The 20304-nt window shown below is 45.6% G+C and overlaps 1 protein-coding gene and 1 long non-coding RNA gene across 2 annotated transcripts in view; one reads left to right on the top strand and one right to left on the bottom strand.

The window, feature by feature from the left end:
• Positions 1–20304, bottom strand: part of LOC138283234 (tesmin-like) — a 543145-nt gene that overhangs the window by 512317 nt on the left and 10524 nt on the right. The window lies entirely within an intron of this gene.
• Positions 4072–12473, top strand: LOC138284355 (uncharacterized). Its single transcript, XR_011201383.1, has 2 exons — positions 4072–4320; positions 4393–12473. It is a non-coding gene; the product is annotated as an uncharacterized lncRNA (long non-coding RNA).

Raw genomic sequence — 20304 nt, 5'->3', positions numbered from 1 at the left:
CATCCTAGTATTGGGGAGACAATTCCATGATCCCCCGAGTTTCTAGCTCAGACCCAGGTACTGCCAAACTACCTTTCCCGGGGTTTCACTGCAGCTGCTGCTGCTGCCAACCCCTCAGACAGGTTTCTGCCCTCCTGGGGTCCAGCAAGGCTTGGCCCAGGAAGGCAGAACAAAGGACTTCCTCAGAGAGAGGATGTTACACCCTCTCCATTTGGAATAAGGTGTCAGGGCTGGGGAGGAGTAGCCTCCCCCAGCCTCTGGAAATGCTTTGATGGGCACAGATGGTGCCCATCTCTGCATAAGCCAGTCTACACCGGCTCAGGGATCCCTCAGCCCTGCTCTGGCGCGAAACTGGACAAAGGAAAGGGGAGTGACCACTCCCCTGACCTGCACCTCCCCTGGGAGGTGCCCAGAGCTCCTCCAGTGTGCTCCAGACCTCTGCCATCTTGGAAACAGAGGTGCTGCTGGCACACTGGACTGCTCTGAGTGGCCAGGGCCAGCAGGTGACGTCAGAGACTCCTTCTGATAGGCTCCTTCAGGTGTTGCTAGCCTATCCTCTCTCCTAAGTAGCCAAACCCTATTTTCTGGCTATTTAGGGTCTCTGCTTTGGGGAATTCCTTAGATAACGAATGCAAGAGCTCATCAGAGTTCCTCTGCATCTCTCTCTTCACCTTCTGCCAAGGAATCGACTGCTGACCGCGCTGGAAGCCTGCAAAACTGCAACAAAGTAGCAAAGACGACTACTGCGACACTGTAACGCTGATCCTGCCGCCTTCTTGACTGTTTTCCTGGTGGTGCATGCTGTGGGGGTAGTCTGCCTCCTCTCTGCACTAGAAGCTCCGAAGAAATCTCCAGTGGGTCGACAGAATCTTCCCCCTGCAACCGCAGGCACCAAAGAACTGCATCACCGGTCCTCTGGGTCTCCTCTCAGCACGACGAGCGAGGTCCCTTGAACTCAGCAACTCTGTCCAAGTGACTCCCACAGTCCAGTGACTCTTCAGTCCAAGTTTGGTGGAGGTAAGTCCTTGCCTCCCCACGCCAGACTGCATTGCTGGGAACCGCGTGTTTTGCAGCTACTCCGGCTCCTGTGCACTCCACGAAGATTTCCTTTGTGCACAGCCAAGCCTGGGTCCACGGCACTCTAACCTGCATTGCACGACCTCCTGAGTTGTCCTCCGGCGGCGTGGGACTCTCTTGTGCAACTTCGGGTGAGCACCGTTTCACTCCACTTCGTAGTGCCTGTTCCGGCACTTCTGCGGGTGCTGCCTGCTTCTGAGAGGGCTCCTTGTCTTGCTGGGCACCCCCTCCGTCCCCTCACGCAATTGGTGACATCCTGGTCCCTTCTGGGCCACAGCAGCATCCAAAAACCCTAACCGTTTGTGGTCTTTCTGCGGGAAAACACTTCTGCACGACTCTTCACGACGTGGGACATCCATCCTCCAAAGGGGAAGTTTCTAGCCCTTGTCATTCTTGCAGAATCCTCAGCTTCTACTGTCCAGTAGCAGCTTCTTTGCACCCACAGCTGGCATTTCCTGGGCATCTGCCCACTCTCGACTTGATCGTGACTTTTGGACTTGGTCCCCTTGTTCCACAGGTACTCTCGTCAGGAAATCCATTGTTGTTGCATTGCTGGTGTTGGTCTTTCCTGCAGAATTCCCCTATCACGACTTCTGTGCTCTTTGGGGAACTTCAGTGCCCTTTGCACTCACTTTTCAGGGTCTTGGGGTGGGCTATTTTTCTAACCCTCACTGTTTTCTTACAGTCCCAGCGACCCTCTGTAGGAGGCTGGACTGGCTTGTAGTGAGTACCAAGGGGTACTTGCACCTTGCACCAGGCCCAGTTATCCCTTATTAGTGTATAGAGTGTCTAGCAGCTTAGGCTGATAGATAATGGTAGCTTAGCAGAGCAGCTTAGGCTGAACTAGGAGACGGGTGAAGCTACTACAGTACCACTTAGTGTCATATGCACAATATCATAAGAAAACACAATACACAGTTATACTAAAAATAAAGGTACTTTATTTTTATGACAATATGCCAAAGTATCTCAGAGTGTACCCTCAGTGAGAGGATAGCAAATATACACAAGATATATATACACAATAGCAAAAATATGCAGTATAGTCTTAGAAAACAGTGCAAACAATGTATAGTTACAATAGGATGCAATGGGGAAACATAGGGATAGGGGCAACACAAACCATATACTCGAAAAGTGGAATGCAAACCACGAATGGACCCCAAACCTATGTGACCTTGTAGAGGGTCGCTGGGACTATTAGAAAATAGTGAGAGTTAGAAAAATAACCCTCCCAAGACCCTGAAAAGTGAGTGCAAAGTGCACTAAAGTTCCCCTAAGGACAAAGAAGTCGTGTTAGAGGAATAATGCAGGAAAGACACAAACCAACAATGCAACAACGCTGGATTTCCAATCTGGGGTACCTGTGGAACAAGGGGACCAAGTCCAAAAGTCTCAAGCAAGTCGGAGATGGGCAGATGCCCAGGAAATGCCAGCTGCGGGTGCAAAGAAGCTTCTACTGGACAGAAGAAGCTGCGGTTTCTGCAGGAACGCAAAGGGCTAGAGACTTCCCCTTTGGAGGACGGATCCCTCTCGCCTTGTAGAGTCGTGCAGAAGTGTGTGGAATCGCATTTTACAGGTCTTAGGTATGCTATGCCTGGTGGCCCCTGTGATACACAATGACAATCTCTGCACAGGCCTATCATTAAGTAAAGAGGCCTACAAATGTAATTCGCTACTGCTAGGAACGCATTATGTTGCAAGGCTTGCCCTCTGAACAGACATCATGAAAGATCCTCGTCATTGCATGCTAGCTGAAGCAATCTCCCTTCTGGAAAGTACCAGTCTGAGTACGTGATGTTCTCGAGTTCTGTCACAAGATGGACCATGTGATATTAGGCACGTAGGCCACCTTGTGTAAAATCCTTTTCTATGCTTTTTGTTACTATATATAGTATGATAGGAAAAACGACCTCAGCCATAATGGAGAAGTAGTCATGCGTCAATCATACGTCAAAGCCAAAGAACCAATAAGACGTTGAATTATGTTTGTGGTTTAATACTATAAAAGATCATGTATTACTTCCTTGTATTAGGCTGCTCGAGTGTACACTAGTACAGAGCATCCTCCATGTACATGTCTTTCTATTCTATCCTTAATAAATTGATATTATGTTTATCTAGAAGAGCTGGCTAACGGTCGTTTGTATCCTGAATGGGTGCTGAATAATTAGGCTTCTACATTTGGTGGAGAATGGAAGAATTGCGGTCTCGTTCAGCGAATAGTTTCCTTCAGCCCGGCTCCTGTTTCGGTTGGGGCGACAGCTGACCCATTGGACAGGGCCCCTCCTGCGACGGAGTCTGGAGCTGTCGTGAGTATCTATTGCTGCTTCGTGGTCCTGCTCTCGCTGTTTGCTCTACTGTTTTTCCGGTGTAAATATTGCGAAACAGGGAGGTAACTGGGGTGTTTCGTTAATATGTTTCCTGCATAGAGTGGTTATGCATTTATGGTTAATATTTCTATTTGCCGTACCCCTTAGCCAGTTTTTTTGTAAATGACATCTTTTTATTTCTCTGTCTCCGGTGGCATGCCAAGGGCATTTCTTCCTCTGTTGTCCTCTGTTGCGGGCTCCGATAATGCACCTCGTGAAAACATTCAGATAGTTAACTATAACAGTCCGCAGGCTGCTAGCATTCTGTGTTAATTTGGTTCTTCCATTGTATTACACCATTTCCTTCCTCCCTGCGCTGCAGCTGTATACTTAGAATAGCTTCCTGTATTTCATGTAGCTTGTTACTGTTAAAAAAAAAAAAGATGTCCGAGGAATAGAGGCAACTAGCGGTGTTGCTTCAGAACACAGCGCGAGTCGCTGTTTGAGGTCCCCAGCCGGAGGGGCTGGGGCGGATAACTCTGGTCAGAGAGGGTGTTGTAAAAGGGCGTTGCCCAGATATGGGATGGTAGTAGTCCGTTCCAGGTTCTATGTGTACATTTAAGAGGAACTGGCATGTGATTTCAGATTCCTTGTGTTTATAGGAGTGATAGTGGTACATTCCAGTAACTGGATGATTGTGGTTCATTCCAGTGGAGCAGGCAGGCTCTGTTTGTCGTGTTAAAAAATTGTTATGTTATCTGTTTCCTGTAATATTGCAGCTCTTTGAACAATGCTTATGGCATATTGAACTATCGGCTACTCATGTGAAATGGTGTAAACTGTAGAAGTGGTTTTTGAGGTATAAATCAATGTGTGTGTAAAAGTGGTTTTTGAGGTATAAATCCGTGTGTGTGCGAAAGTGGTTTTTGAGGTATAAATACATGTGTGTGTAAAAGTGGTTTTTGAGGTATAAATCCGTGTGTGTGCGAAAGTGGTTTTTGAGTTATAAATCTGTGTGTGTGCGAAAGTGGTTTTTGAGGTATAAATCCATGTGTGTGCAAAAGTGGTTTTTGAGGTATAAATACGTGTGTGTGTCTGAAAGTGGTTTTTGAGATATAAATACGTGTGTGTGCGAAAGTGGTTTTTGATTGATGAAGGAAGGGTTGACAACAAGGTGGTGTACTGTAATTTATTTTGACTTCATGCATTTGCGATTTAGGATAAGAATTTTTAGAAAATTTAAGACTAGGTGGGTGGACTCATGGGCGACATAATACAGATTTTTATGACAAATGACTGATTTAATCTGCAAACATCACACAGTACAAACACCCCCCTGCACTCACTACATATTGATACAAGGGTTGGGAGTAGGATCACCCCACAGGGCTAATTGTACTGTGACCCTTGTCTATGGTTCTGCCGTCACATGTGGTTGCTTGACTTGTTCACCGCTATTGCATTATCTGTGTGTCACTGGCCAAAGATCTGGTCCAGCTTCCAATATCATACAGCCGCACCCTGTCCCTCCTGACTATTCTGTCATCTCTTGATTCACCCCAAAGGACGCCAGTGTGGACGCCGTCACTAGCACCTTGGGTACTGTCTGATTTCAAACTTTTTGTGAGCTAAGGTGGACATGGCTGGCTGAAATTGTGGCATGGATGCAGACCGGCTTGCTTCCTGCTTTTACTAATCAATAATTGCGGCTGGCAAAGAGAGGCTGTGTGTGTGAATATACCCATTGTTATCCCTTCTGTGTCACGGGGTATGAGCGGTGTAAAAAAAATACACCGACATCCTACTGTTTTCTGGAACGATTGTAATTGTCTTCGTGTTATGTAACAAAAGGCTAGGGTAAGACAGTCACGAGGAACCCTCTTAGTAAAGGCAAAGTAGAGACACATCAACATAGCCCCAAGGACAGTCCAGCGTACCAAATAGAGGCGAAAGAAGGCCTATAGGCACTACTGTACTTAGACTTTGACTTTGCAAGGAAAGTGACAGTAGTGTTTCTGTAGCTTTGCGGACATGTGTGGTGCTTTACAATGCTGCCTACATGCTAGTTGCATGTGGGATGTGAATTGAATGTGGGGCTGTCCTGTAGGTGGAGGATAAATAAAAAAAAAAAGAAGAGAAATAAATAAACTGAACTGAAGAATGGTTTCCTCCACATGGTGGGGGGGCTGACAAGGGCAGGGAAGATTGGAGGACGGAAAAAAAAGAGAGATAATAGGGGCTTGTCAAGCTCTCTTCCTGTGACAAGTGCACAGTCACAGGAACAAAATATCGATTTTGTTTGAAGACATTTGGGAAATACACTACAGCGTGAGGGCACCACAGCAGGGACCAAACACTCTGAGCTGCCTCTACAACAGCAGGCAGAGACGGAACGTGAAAGCCGCACCCTGGAATGGCGTTTGATGGATGAGGAAGTGAAAAATAAAAGCAAAATGTAAGAGACCTTGTGAAAGAATTAGACAGTTATTCCAGAGCCAGGGTAAAGAGGAAGTGGCTAATGCAATTAGAAAAAATGAACAGAAGTACGAACAGATATCAAATGAAATGGAAAAATGTATTGGCAAGGGGCGAGAGGGATCACACAATTTACTATGGGATATGTCCACGTATGCACATCACACAATCCATAACATCAAGATGTGGAAGGAGGTGCTCAGCAATACAAAAAACACAGCTGGAGATCACAAGACACAGTCTCTCGACGTACATAAAAATGTAGAGAGTTAAACAGAATAATAGCCATGGGAAGGGCTGCTTTGGAAGGATCCGGATACATTGTTTAGCATTATTGTACCATGAGATTTGTGGGAGGATTGTAAGAAGGCGATACACTGGCCTGAAAAATGTGACCACTACTCCAATTACTATACTATGATTTGGGGCAAGACTGAGTATGGGAAAGGTTTGCAAGTAGACAAGGGATGGCTGTAACATGCTTACACACTGTAAAAAATGTAAGTTTAATTGTTAAATTATCACACGTAGTGAGACACAAAATTCAGACTTTATTACTTGTTAATGGCTTTAAAAGCACTGCAAAGAGCATTGTACAGCGAAAATAAAAGCGTCAAGATAACTCCAGTGATTAATGTACCTGCTGGGGAGGAATGAGAGTTTTGAACAGTGGCATTTTTGACTGAAAGATAGTGCAGATGGTTAATATGCAGGATGCATAGGATGTGTATTATGAAAAAAAAAAAAAAAAAACAGTATTTTATGTGGATGGCACAGTGGGTTACTGCTTTTGTCACAGAGATTCTTTAGTTACTGTACAGTTCATAATAGTAATCTAGCACATTGAGCTATGAACTGCAATTAAGGAGCTGCATGCCAACTGCATAGCACAAATTAGAAAGCTGTTTTTTCCCAGTCTTTCATTTTAAAGTGCTGTAAAGTGCTCCAACACCTACACTGGTATGAGAGATGCTATAATAAAAATTAATTAAATGTGACAAAAAGGATAGGGAGAGAAGAGAGGCACTTATGGTTAAAAATTGAAAAGTTGGTCGCCAAGATGCAGCACCAACATTTCCAATAAAATGTTTAGATTTTTGCATATTTTTTCAATATAAAAAGAATGATTTCATGTTTGAAATTTAAATTGTGCAAATTGCTTGGGGGTACCTGGCTTCCAGTAACGTTTCACTGGTGGTCCCCAGGAGAAAAAAGGTTAGGAACCACAGGTGTACAACAAATTAGAACTTTCTTATGTAGGGATTACATTTAAAAATATTTGACCCATGCAAAGGTTGCCAAAATTCTTACAGTGAACAAATTTAGTCTGGAGGGAACAGAGGATTCATTTGCAGCAGTTAACAATATGTTGTCAGGAGTGTGGAATTTTATAAAATGTCTAAATTGTCCATGGGACAGTTTGTGTCATCAGTCTACTTGTCCTGTAAAAAGACATGCATATTTTCCTCCTGCTAAAATGGTGTTTACAAATATTGTCTAGGAGTTCGATTTCCTGGTCTGCCTCATTAAATGCTAGCTCATGTATAAAAGCTGTAAATTTGCACTAATGCAGGAACAGATACCATGGGTGTACTTTGTGATTTTCTTTGAGAATTCTGCCATAAACTGGTTATCACAGATCTTTTGTTATTTGAATTCTGTCTCTCTGTTTATTGGCTGGCTTCAGTGGTAGTGACACCATTCTGCTCTTCCATACGAAGAATATTGGCACAAAGTAGTTTTGGCACAAAGTAGTTTTGTTCATGCCAGGAACTACTATGGCAATGTGTAACTTTGATGAAAAGGTTACATTGATTTTTCCTGTTATGAATATAAATGTTGGAAATACCACCATGCATCCGCACATTTTACTAAATGATGCTTCAAAGAAATGACACCTAAAACATCATGGTAGTTTAGCAGAATGTTTCTTTCCTAGTTACATTGTTTGTGAAGGTATTTTGAAAGCAAGGAATAACAAAATTTTGCTTTTATTTGTAGTTCCATACCCCTGGTTGTGTATTTCTTCATAGCTCTATAGAGTACATACTAATAATTTAGTCATGTTCAATGAAAGAAGAGATATAGAAATTAAAAGAAGTGTTAAATGTGATGAATTGTAAATAATATAAGTAAATAAGAGATATATAAAAATGTGGGTTATTGTTGGGGTGTAGAGTGAGTTAATGAAGTGATAACAAACTTCTACTAAGGTGTATTGATATTTAAAATAAACACATTAGTGCAGTAATAATTATTACACATGACGTGTTAGTGACTTATCTATTTCACTTAATGAGAGGCTAAAAGAAAATAACACAAGTGGATGTTTAAACATCTGCAGTACATGTAGTATGTTGAAGTCATGTGAGTGCAACAAGGGTGTCAAAAGGGCAATGAATGGGTATAAATGCAGCACATTTGTCACAAATGTGTTTTATTTTTATGGTATTTTATTTTGTGCATTTATCTGCCAGGTCCCGTCCCTATATTAAATTGTAGCAGTTAAGATTACCTTCCCCATTTCTGAAAACCACAGACTCTGGGCATGACTCCAAGGGCAAAGCCACGGATTGTTGCGATATGTTACCATGACGTTCCAAGTAGAAATGTAAAATAAATGTACAGCTGAATGGAATAGGATTTTTTTTTTATATACACCCTGGACGCAGGATGTATGTATCTACGTAGGAGTATTTTTCTATCCATGTTTTTCCCTAGGTTTCAGAACATGGACGAGAAGATGTGGTTTCTGTATCCGTCTGTCTATGTTACGTTTTATGTTTTCATAATTAATGGGAGTCTTCCGTGGTACATCTTAAATGAGCGCAGTGAAATGGATTGCCTTCATGTGTTGGTAGATTGCAACTAAATATTCTCCAAACTGGTTTTGGGTATTGAAAATACCTATATTAGGATAGAGTTATTACTACCTTAGGATGTGCTATGTAGTACTGCAATACAGCTATGAGTAATATACCTCTGATGATGAGGGTGCCAAATATAAATAAATAAAATAAATATAATATCTTAAAGGAACATCAGCATTTCAGAACATCACACTTGTACGAGAAAGGGGAAGTGACTTCTGATGGCGGTGATGCCTGCAAAGTCTCAACCCTTCCAGCATTGATGCAGATATTCTGGGTGTTGAAATAGAATAATAGGATACAATGCTATGTTAAAAAATTATACTGGCTGTATACCAGTGTAACATGTGTTTTCGCCTGACCTTTGGATCACCATTTGTTTGGTGAAATAGTTTGTGTGAATATTCCACTGTTACTGAGTGTAATTGTTATTTATTTTTTAGTGTTTATTTGAGTTTAAGAGTGTGCTAGTTACCCCATAAACAAGTCAGATATGTCCCTTTATAAGATTTTGTGCATCTGCTGAGCAGTTCTAGATTGATGCAATACCGCTTGCTTCATTGGTCAAGAAAGGCACCCTTGACAAAGTTGTCAAAGTGAGCACCGACTGAGATACTGTTTGACTGGCCTATGAACATGTCTGGTGCTGAGAAGTTATTATCTGATAGGACATTTTGACAGCAGTTTGCCTTACCTTCAGCATTAGGTGCTGCAGGCCCTTCCTGGCTGGACAGCACTACCTGGACATGATCTCCAACAGGGAGATTGGGCTTGGGTCTCCTGAAAAGTAGGAGGGAATGACCTCCTGGATCCACAGCTATTACACCAAGAAGGTACACCACCGGAACACAACTGCATCCTGTAGACTGGGTGTGGGTAAAGGCCACACCAGACGTCACTGCCTTCAACTACGGTGGAGGGGACCATACCAAGTCCTGTTGACAACAGCCACAGCAGCCAAGTGTGAGGGCATCACATCCTGGGTCCATACCTCACACACCAAGAAGGCCGCTGGACCAAAGGACGACCAGCCGCCAACAAAGTTGCCAATGAGAGTAATGCCACCTTCACCACAGCGGTACAACCTTCGTTCGACAAGCGCCACCAGTCAACACTGACGGAACTGCTTGTGCTACACTCCCACAGGAGTCGGAGAGTGTAAGCGGGTTCCCCAGTACACCAGAGCATTGTTCTTGGACTGCTCGTGCTGCAACCCCACAGGAGTCGGAGGGTGCAAGCGGGTCCTCAAGACACCAGGATATTCTTTCAGAACTGCTCGTGCTACTCTCCACAGGAGTCGGAGAGTCAAGCAAGGCCACTTAAGTATTAAAGACATCAGGATATAAATGAACAGAATACTAAAAGTCCGCTAGAAAAATTTGCGCCAAGAGGTACAGATCCCAGTCCTACGGAAGCGGCTGGTCACTAGGATCAGTGCGGTTTGTAGCCCCATTGGGAGGTGCCTCTTCCAATTAGGAATATAGCAAAAATAGGACAAAAGGGCCATCCCTCGGGACTATCGCATTCAACTCCCTTAGAACTGGACACTGGGATTCATCCCTTTATACTCTGCATAACTACAAGTGTCAAATAGCATTCAACGTCGCCCCGAAAATATACAGAAGGAATAGACTACTCGTGTGGCACTCCTACAGGAATAAGGAGGTACCAAAGGTTACATACCAATAGAACTGGTTTCAAGTGCTAGCCACATCTGACCACACCCTATAAGGCGACATGGATTTAAGATTACAACATAAGAAAAAGGAGCAGAAGAAGTGGCCTGTGGTGGTCACAGCATTACTCACCCCAGTAGCAGCTATAGTAATAACAACAATACTGATAGTATATAAAGACGACATACACATTCCATGGCTCTACCAGGAACACTACATCCCCAAAAATGGCCAAGGTGAAAGAACAACAGGTGGTGAGAACAACAATATCTCAAAATAACATGAGAGGGTGGAGGATAAAACAAAATGGGTGAAATATACAAAATGGAAAGAAGATGGAGAAGATTATAAGGACAATACATTTGTGCAAATGGTATCAATGTACAAAGAACTAGCAAATGTGTCTGATTGTTATATAGGTACCCACCTACCGACCACTAGCCAGGAGAAAAGAAATTACACTTAAATGCCCCTCACAGAATTCGTGCCACGTAACATATTAGATAATATGTTAGGGGGAAATTTAAAAGGAATGAGTACAGGGAAAAGAAAATATAAACAAAGGAGAAATGAGGAGAAAAAGGGATGAGTATGGTTTGGAAGATGAACCTTATGTAGGTGATATGCAAGGAAAATTGGTAGAAAGAGTGTCAAATAAATTGAAGGAAGAAGATAGAAGGAGAAGAAAGAAGTGTAGGAGATTAGAATTTTAAAAAAAAAAAGAAGAAGAGAATGTATTGAATGCATTTACAACAGAAAGAGGGAAGGGTTACACTGAAAGGGATCATGGCTCAGAACAACGAATGCCATGCCTGGCCATAGATACAGAAATAAAGGCACCATGGTGTTTCAAATGCTCAAGAGGTAACGCAAACACTAGCAAACACGGAATTGATGTGGGACATAGTATTTGCAATACAACTTTGAGCCTGGACTACAAAAGAAATGACACAACAGGCTTGTCCATAGGCCTGACACCTCCCAAAGGAATATTTATTATATGTGGGACATCTGCATTTTTTAAATTGCCAGCAGGTTGGCAAGGTACCTGCTACTTAGCATTTGTGCTACCAAAAATGGCACATAGAACAGAATTACAGAAGGGGGAAAAGAGAACACTTGGCGGGGTGCGCAGGAAGAGGACACCAACGTGGGGAATATAAGAAAGGAAATAGAGGATATAAAAAAGGAAGAAGAAGGAGCTGGGAAAGTGGCAGATGGGACAGACGTCAGAGGAATGCTGGATCGAGTAGCAGCATGGTTCAGGGGTTGGGGTACCTGGTTGGTAGAGGTACTAGCGATAGGGATCGTGGCACTGATAACGATATGTGCGCTCATACCAGTTTGTAAAAAAAAAAAAAAGAGAAACTGTCACCAGAAACACACACATTATCAAAGAAAAAGATATAAGGATGACAACAGGGACAAGCAAGAGGTATAAATGAGAGCAATACACCATGACCCTTAGATTTGTCATTGAGTATCAGAGGGCGGAATGTGGAATCGCATTTTACAGGTCTTAGGTATGCTATGCCTGGTGGCCCCTGTGATACACAATGACAATCTCTGCACAGGCCTATCATTAAGTAAAGAGGCCTACAAATGTAATTCGCTACTGCTAGGAACGCATTATGTTGCAAGGCTTGCCCTCTGAACAGACATCATGAAAAATCCTCGTCATTGCATGCTAGCTGAAGCAATCTCCCTTCTGGAAAGTACCAGTCTGAGTACGTGATGTTCTCGAGTTCTGTCACAAGATGGACCATGTGATATTAGGCACGTAGGCCACCTTGTGTAAAATCCTTTTCTATGCTTTTTGTTACTATATATAGTATGATAGGAAAAACGACCTCAGCCATAATGGAGAAGTAGTCGTGCGTCAATCATACGTCAAAGCCAAAGAACCAATAAGACGTTGAATTATGTTTGTGGTTTAATACTATAAAAGATCATGTATTACTTCCTTGTATTAGGCTGCTCGAGTGTACACTAGTACAGAGCATCCTCCATGTACATGTCTTTCTATTCTATCCCTAATAAATTGATATTATGTTTATCTAGAAGAGCTGGCTAACGGTCGTTTGTATCCTGAATGGGTGCTGAATAATTAGGCTTCTACAAGTGTTTTCCCGCCGAAAGAACGCCAACAAGCCTTGCTAGCTGCAAATCGTGCGGTTAGCGTTTTTGGATGCTGCTGTGGCCCAGGAGGTCGCAAATTGGACCAGGAGGTAGAGGGGACGTCGAGCAAGACAAGGAGTCCTCTTAGCAGCAGGTAGCACACGGAGAAGTGCCAGAAACAGGCACTACGAGGATGCGTGAAACGGTGCTCACCCGAAGTCGCACAAAGAAGTCCCACGTCGCCGGAGAACAACTTAGGAGGTCGTGCAATGCAGATTAGAGTGCCGTGGACCCAGGCTGGACTGTGCACAAAGGATTTCCGCCGGAAGTGCACGGAGGCCGGAGTAGCTGCAAAAGTCGCGGTTCCCAGCAATGCAGTCTAGCGAGGTGAGGCAAGGACTTACCTCCACCAAACTTGGACTGAAGAGTCACTGTACTGTGGGGGCCACTTGGACAGAGTTGCTGGATTCGAGGGACCTCGCTCGTCGTGCTGAGAGGAGACCCAAGGGACCGGTAATGCAGCTTTTTGGTGCCTGCGGTTGCAGGGGGAAGATTCCGTCGACCCACGGGAGATTTCTTCGGAGCTTCTAGTGCAGAGAGGAGGCAGACTACCCCCACAGCATGCACCACCAGGAAAACAGTTGAGAAGGCGGCAGGATCAGCGTTACAGAGTTGCAGTAGTCGTCTTTGCTACTATGTTGCAGGTTTGCAGGCTTCCAGCGCGGTCAGCAGTCGATTCCTTGGCAGAAGGTGAAGAGAGAGATGCAGAGGAACTCGGATGAGCTCTTGCATTCGTTATCTAAAGTTTCCCCAGAGACAGAGACCCTAAATAGCCAGAAAAGAGGGTTTGGCTACTTAGGAGAGAGGATAGGCTAGCAACACCTGAAGGAGCCTATCACAAGGAGTCTCTGACGTCACCTGGTGGCACTGGCCACTCAGAGCAGTCCAGTGTGCCAGCAGCACCTCTGTTTCCAAGATGGCAGAGGTCTGGAGCACACTGGAGGAGCTCTGGACACCTCCCAGGGGAGGTGCAGGTCAGGGGAGTGGTCACTCCCCTTTCCTTTGTCCAGTTTCGCGCCAGAGCAGGGCTAAGGGGTCCCCTGAACCGGTGTAGACTGGCTTATGCAGAATTGGGCACATCTGTGCCCAAGAAAGCATTTCCAGAGGCTGGGGGAGGCTACTCCTCCCCTGCCTTCACACCATTTTCCAAAGGGAGAGGGTGTAACACCCTCTCTCAGAGGAAGTCCTTTGTTCTGCCATCCTGGGCCAGGCCTGGCTGGACCCCAGGAGGGCAGCTGCCTGTCTGAGTGGTTGGCAGCAGCAGCAGCTGCAGTGAAACCCCAGGAAGGGCAGTTTGGCAGTACCAGGGTCTGTGCTACAGACCACTGGGATCATGGGATTGTGCCAACTATGCCAGGATGGCATAGACGGGGCAATTCCATGATCATAGACATGTTACATGGCCATATTCGGAGTTACCATTGTGAAGCTACATATAGGTAGTGACCTATATGTAGTGCACGCGTGTAATGGTGTCCCCGCACTCACAAAGTCTGGGGAATTGGCCCTGAACAATGTGGGGGCACCTTGGCTAGTGCCAGGGTGCCCTCACACTAAGTAACTTTGCACCCAACCTTTACCAGGTAAAGGTTTAGACATATAGGTGACTTATAAGTTACTTAAGTGCAGTGTAAAATGGCTGTGAAATAACGTGGACATTATTTCACTCAGGCTGCAGTGGCAGGCCTGTGTAAGAATTGTCAGAGCTCCCTATGGGTGGCAAAAGAAATGCTGCAGCCCATAGGGATCTCCTGGAACCCCAATACCCTGGGTACCTCAGTACCATATACTAGGGAATTATAAGGGTGTTCCAGTAAGCCAATGTAAATTGGTAAAATTGGTCACTAGCCTGTTAGTGACAATTTTGAAAGAAATGAGAGAGCATAACCACTGAGGTTCTGATTAGCAGAGCCTCAGTGAGACAGTTAGTCACTACACAGGTAACACATTCAGGCACACTTATGAGCACTGGGGCCCTGGGTTACCAGGGTCCCAGTGACACATACAACTAAAACAACATATATACAGTGAAAAATGGGGGTAACATGCCAGGCAAGATGGTACTTTCCTACACCCTCTACAAGGTCACATAGGTTTGGGGTCCATTCGTGGTTCGCATTCCACTTCTAGAGTATATGGTTTGTGTTGCCCCTATCCCTATGTGCCCCCATTGTATTCTATTGTGACTATACATTGTTTGCACTGTTTTCTATTGCTATTACTGCATATTTTGGTATTGTGTACATATATCTTGTGTATATTTGCTATCCTCATACTGAGGGTACTCACTGAGATACTTTGGCATATTGTCATAAAAATAAAGTACCTTTATTTTTAGTATATCTGTGTATTGTGTTTTCTTATGATATTGTGCAAGTGACACTAGTGGTACTGTAGGAGCTTCACTCATCTCCTAGTTCAGCCTAAGCTGCTCTGCTAAGCTACCTTTTCTATCAGCCTAAGCTGCTAGACACCACTATACACTAATAAGGGATACCTGGGCCTGGTGCAAGGTGTAAGTACCCCTTGGTACTCACAACAAGCCAGTCCAGCCTCCTACACCAGGGCAGAGGAACAGTACAATGAGGCCCATGGGCGGACTAGGAGGGTGATCGAACGCACCTTCGGCCTCCTGAAGGCCAGGTTCAGGTGCCTCCATATGACAGGTGGATCCCTATTCTACTCACCGAAGAAGGTGTGCGACATCATCATCGCCTGCTCCATGCTCCATAATTTGGCTTTGCGACGCCAGGTGCCTTTTCTGCAGGAGGATGATCCAGATGACGGTGTTGTAGCAGCTGTGGAGCCTGTGGACAGTGATGAGGATGAAGCTGATGAAGAAGACAACGACAACAGGGAATCAGTCATACAGCAATATTTCCAGTGAGACACAGGTGAGAACATTTTCATTTTTAGCATTACATTAACTTTCACAGCTCTACCTCTATCATGTTTTTCGATTTCATTCACTATTTGGTAACTGAGTTGTACCCTTCCGTTACGGTTTCACAGGTGTGGTTACCTACGTGTCAACTGCTTGCATCCTTCAAGGGCTTGTGATGTGTGACATAGGTATGTTAGCTTTTGAATGGTACACCCATTATGACACTGTCATTGATAATACATTTTTACTAAATTACAGACTGACTCCAGATTGTTTTGTGTTTCAAGGGTGTTTATTGAAGTGCTCAAAAATGGTAGGGGGTTTTAAAATGGTGATGGGTGATGGTGGAGGAATGTCCATGGCAGAGTCCAGTCTATTAGTCTTACAGGTGCACTGCCCATCTGGACATAGGAAGTGGAGCTGGTGCAGTTTAAGTATGGACAGGGTAACAAAGTGGGACAGTGGGAGGACAATCAGGGTGGTCTCATTTCCTGGCGGGGGTCTTGCCATCTTGCTCTGTCCTGTTCCTGGATCTCAGGGACCGCTTGCGTGGTGGTTGCCCGTCTGAAGGGGGTGGGGTGCTGGTGTGGTGGTCCTGTGACGGGGCGTCCTGTCCACTATCGCCGGCAGAGGTGGTGGGCAGTTCATCATCCTGGCTAGTGTCAGGGGCCCCTTGGAGTGCCACGGTGTCCCTCAAGGTCTGCTGTATGTCCTTCAGCACCCCTACGATGGTGCCCAGGGCGGAGCTGATGGTCCTGAGCTCCTCCCTGAACGCCAAATACAGTTTGTCCTGCAGGCGCAGGGTCTCCTGCAACTTGTCCAGGACCGTCGCCATCGTCTCCTGGGAGTGGTGGTATGCTCCCATGATGGAGGATAGGGCCTCGTGGAGAGTGGGTTCCCTTGGCCTGTCCGCCCCCTGTCGCACAGCAGCCCTCCCAGTTCCCCTGTGTTCCTGTGACTCCCTCCCCTGGACCGTTTGCCCACTACCACTGCCCCCAGGTCCCTGTTGTTTTTGGGGTGGTGGGTTACCCTGGGTGCCCTGTAGTGGTGGACACACCGCTGATTGACCTGTCCTGGGTAGGGAGGTTTGGGCCCGCTGGGTGGGTGCTGTGCTGGTGTTACCAGAGTGTGGAAGGTCGGTGTTGGGCTGTGCCTGTGGAAGGGGAACCGACTGTCCTGAGGCCCACGATGGTCCGGGCTGGTCATCAGGATCCAGTAGGGCAGAGCTGCTCTTGTCACTGTGGGCCTCTTCTGGAGGTGGAGTGGTGTTGTCTGGACCCTCTGGTGTGGTGACGGTCCTTCGGGGTCCTGCAGGGGCATAAGAGCATGATTATTGCATGTGTGTGTGTAATGGTGTGCAATGGGTGGGTGTTTGTGTACCCCAGTGCAAGCATTCATGTATGTGGGTTTGTGTGGTGATGGTTGGGGGGGTGTACTGGGTATGTGCAGTGGGCATGCTTTAGTGAGGGGTGTCCATGCTTAGTTGTGTCATGCAGGGCTTGGTGTTGGGATGGGTGGTTTGTGTCATGGGTACATTAGTGAGGAGTTGTAGTGATAGGGGAGGGAGTGAGAGAGGGGGGGTGATAGCATGCAGGTAGGGTGTGGGATATGGTAGTTAAGATTTGACTTACCAGTGTCCCATCCTCCACCGACTCCTGCGAGGCCCTCAGGATGCAAGATGGTCAAGACTTGCTCCTCCCATGTTGTTAGTTATGGGGGAGGAGGTGGGGGTCCGCCGCCAGTCCGCTGTACTGCGATGTTGTGCCTGGAGACCGTTGAACGCACCTTCCCCCGTAGGTCGTTCCACCTCTTCCTGATGTCCTCCCTATTTCTTGGGTGCTGTCCCACGGCGTTGACCCTGTCGACTATTCTGAGCCATAAATCCATCTTCCTGGTTATTGATGTGTGCTGTACCTGTGAGCCAAATAGCTGTGGCTCTACCCGGACGAGTTCCTCCACCATGACCCTGAGCTCCTCCTTGGAGAAGCGGGGGTGTCTTTGGCGTGCCATGGGATGGTGTGGGTGGTGTATGTGTTGATGAGTGTGGTGATGTCTAGTGGTGTGTGGTGTTTTGTGCGTGGATGTTGTGAGAGTGATGGTGTAGTGTGCCTCTGTGTAGTGGGGTTGTCTATTCTGTGCTCTCTGTCTGTCGCCTTCGTGTCTAATTTTTGGTCATAGGGGTTTGTGGGTGATGTGGGTGTGTGTTTTATATTGTATTGGGTGTGTGGGAGTGTTGTTTGTATGTGTATCAGGTGTGTGTATTTCGAAATGTCAAATGTGTCGGTGTTTTGGAGCTGTGTGTGTATTTTGAGCCCAGCGAAGTCTACCGCCAATGGAATACCGCGGTTGAAAGACCGCCGTGTGGATTCGTGGGTCGTAATAGCATGGGCGTGTTTCTGTTGGCGTGGAGGTGGAGGATTTGTTTCCGCCACTTTTCCACTGACCTTTGGTGTGGCGGAGTTGTGTGGGTGTCTGAATTTCGGCGGATTCCAAGATGTGTGTCAAAATAGTTGTGGCGGAATGCCGCGGCGGCGTTTTGCCGGTCTTCTGCGCGGCGGTAAGCGCCTTTTACTGCCAATGTTGTAATGACCCCCTTAGTCCTCTTTCTATTTCTGTTCGCGTGCTTGGGCATGAGCCATTTTTTTTCCCAAACGTTCAGTTTCGATCGGCTTTGTGCTACGAGACGAACGTGACTTATACAATTATCCCCCTGGAACACCCGATGGGTGATTAAACATTTGAAGGCTTTGCCTCAGGGGTGATCTGGCAGGTGCTACCCCCACATCCTAATCCGCTTTGAAAAGAAGGTTGCTCTAGTGACTTTACCATTATTAACCTGCCAGGGCTACCCACCTGAACTCCTTCACTCCTCTTATGAATTTGAGATGGCGCACTTCGCCAAAGAGGGTGAATATTATCAGGATTTTCCTGAAAGGCCAGAAGAACATGAGATGGAGGAGACCTTAGGACGGAGGGTTGAAGCCCTAGGATGCCATGTCCAAGATTCTGTTAACCACGCCCTTATTAAGGCTCTGAAGCCTTTCACGCAGCCTTTTGCAAGATCTGGCCAACATGAAGTAAGGGGCTGTCCCTTCGCTGAACATGCGTCCAGGAGTGACCTGCCATTTGATTTAGGCTTATCCGCTGTGCCATGGCTTCAAAAGTATTTTGTACAGGTTCTCGTTTAGAGGACATAATGGCAGTGGCAGATTGGTCTTCGGATTCTACTTTCAAGGCATTTTATCATAAACCTATTTTTGATATGTAGAGGAACATCTTTGAACTAGCATCAGAACCTCTGGTCTTAACATAGAATAAAAACATTTCTAGCTTACGTGTCAAAAAATTTCAATTCTATTAAGGACATGGAGGCGAGGATTATATCGCCCATAAAACGAAAGGTATTTCATATGGTCATGAATAATATTTATGTTGATACATTGATCTGTGATGTTTTGATATACCCTACCACTCATCCATTTGAGTCAGCACAAATATTATTTGTATGCTTTATTGATCCTAGTTTCCGAGAATAAGGGCATTTGAAAATTGGAAGAATTCAGAGAAGTTCCAGATTTTGGTTTGGGCCCTGTTGGCAGAATTCGGTGAGAGAGGTCTTCAGTTCAGAGTAAAACATTTTCTATCTATAACGTAAAGAATTTTCAATTCTATTAAGGACACAGAGGTGAGGACTATGCTTTCTTTCTTTACTGAGAAAATGACAGCAGCCAATCAACATTAAAACATACAAAAAACTACATATCCCAACATTCCCAGTAGTTCATATCATGCCCAATCCCAGGCCTGCTGTCCATATAACTGTCTCTACCTCCTTAGTCCTTCCTCTTTCGTTGTGATAAAAGGGCATGACAACCTGATCTCCACGAACTGGATTCTCAAAAGTCCCAATGAGGAACAACGAACTGAAGCCACCAGCTTTACACTGGCACAACCATCTTGTCCTTATGCGTAACTTCGGATTATTCAAGCGCCTTTATTTTCTGATCCTACCAATGAAAGTAAAATGCGCTAATAAACTGGTAATGATAATGAAAACATGGGTGGGTACAAAACAAAGTACATGAGAAAATACATCATGCATGTAAATCGAACTGTATTATAAGTAAGCAAACCAACTGTTTAGAAAATATCATCTGGAATAAGACAGTAATAAGGGTGGGATAATCCTTGCCTCTGTGTCCTTAATAGAATTGAAAATTCTTAATGCGATAGCTAGACAATGTTTTATTTTATGTCAGGACCGGAGGCTTCGGATTATACTAGTTCAATCAATCAAAAAATGTATTAAGCGCACTACTCACCCGTTAGGGTCTCAAGGCGCTGAGTGGGGGGTAAGGGTTGCCGTTTACTGCTCAAAAAGCCATGTCTTGAGGTGCTTTCTGAAAGTTAGGAGGTCCTGGGTCTTGTGTAGGTTGGTGGGGAGGGAGTTCCAGGTCTTGGCGGCGAGGTGGGAGAAGGATCTGCCGCCAGAGGTGGTGTGTTGGAGGCGGGGGACTGTGGCGAGGGCGAGGTCAGCGGAGTGGAGAAGTCGAGTAGGTGTGTGGAAGTTTACTTCTTCGTTAAGGTAGGCTGGTCCATCGTTGTGGAGGGACTTGTGAGCGTGGATAAGGACTTTGAAGATGATCCTTTTGCTGATGGGCAGCTAGTGTAGTGATCTGAGGTGAGTGGAGATGTGTTCGTGGCGGGGGAGGTTGAGGATGAAACGTGCAGCTGCGTTCTGGATTCGCTGGAGTTTTTGCTGAAGCTTGGCTGTGGCACCAGTGTAGCGGGCGTTACCGTAGTCCAGTCTGCTGCTGATGAGGGCATGGGTG

Source organism: Pleurodeles waltl, chromosome 3_1 (genome assembly GCF_031143425.1).
Source record: "Pleurodeles waltl isolate 20211129_DDA chromosome 3_1, aPleWal1.hap1.20221129, whole genome shotgun sequence".
Taxonomy (NCBI): domain Eukaryota; kingdom Metazoa; phylum Chordata; class Amphibia; order Caudata; family Salamandridae; genus Pleurodeles; species Pleurodeles waltl.
Note: the sequence above shows the minus strand (reverse complement) of the source record. Positions and strands in the feature narration are given on the sequence as shown.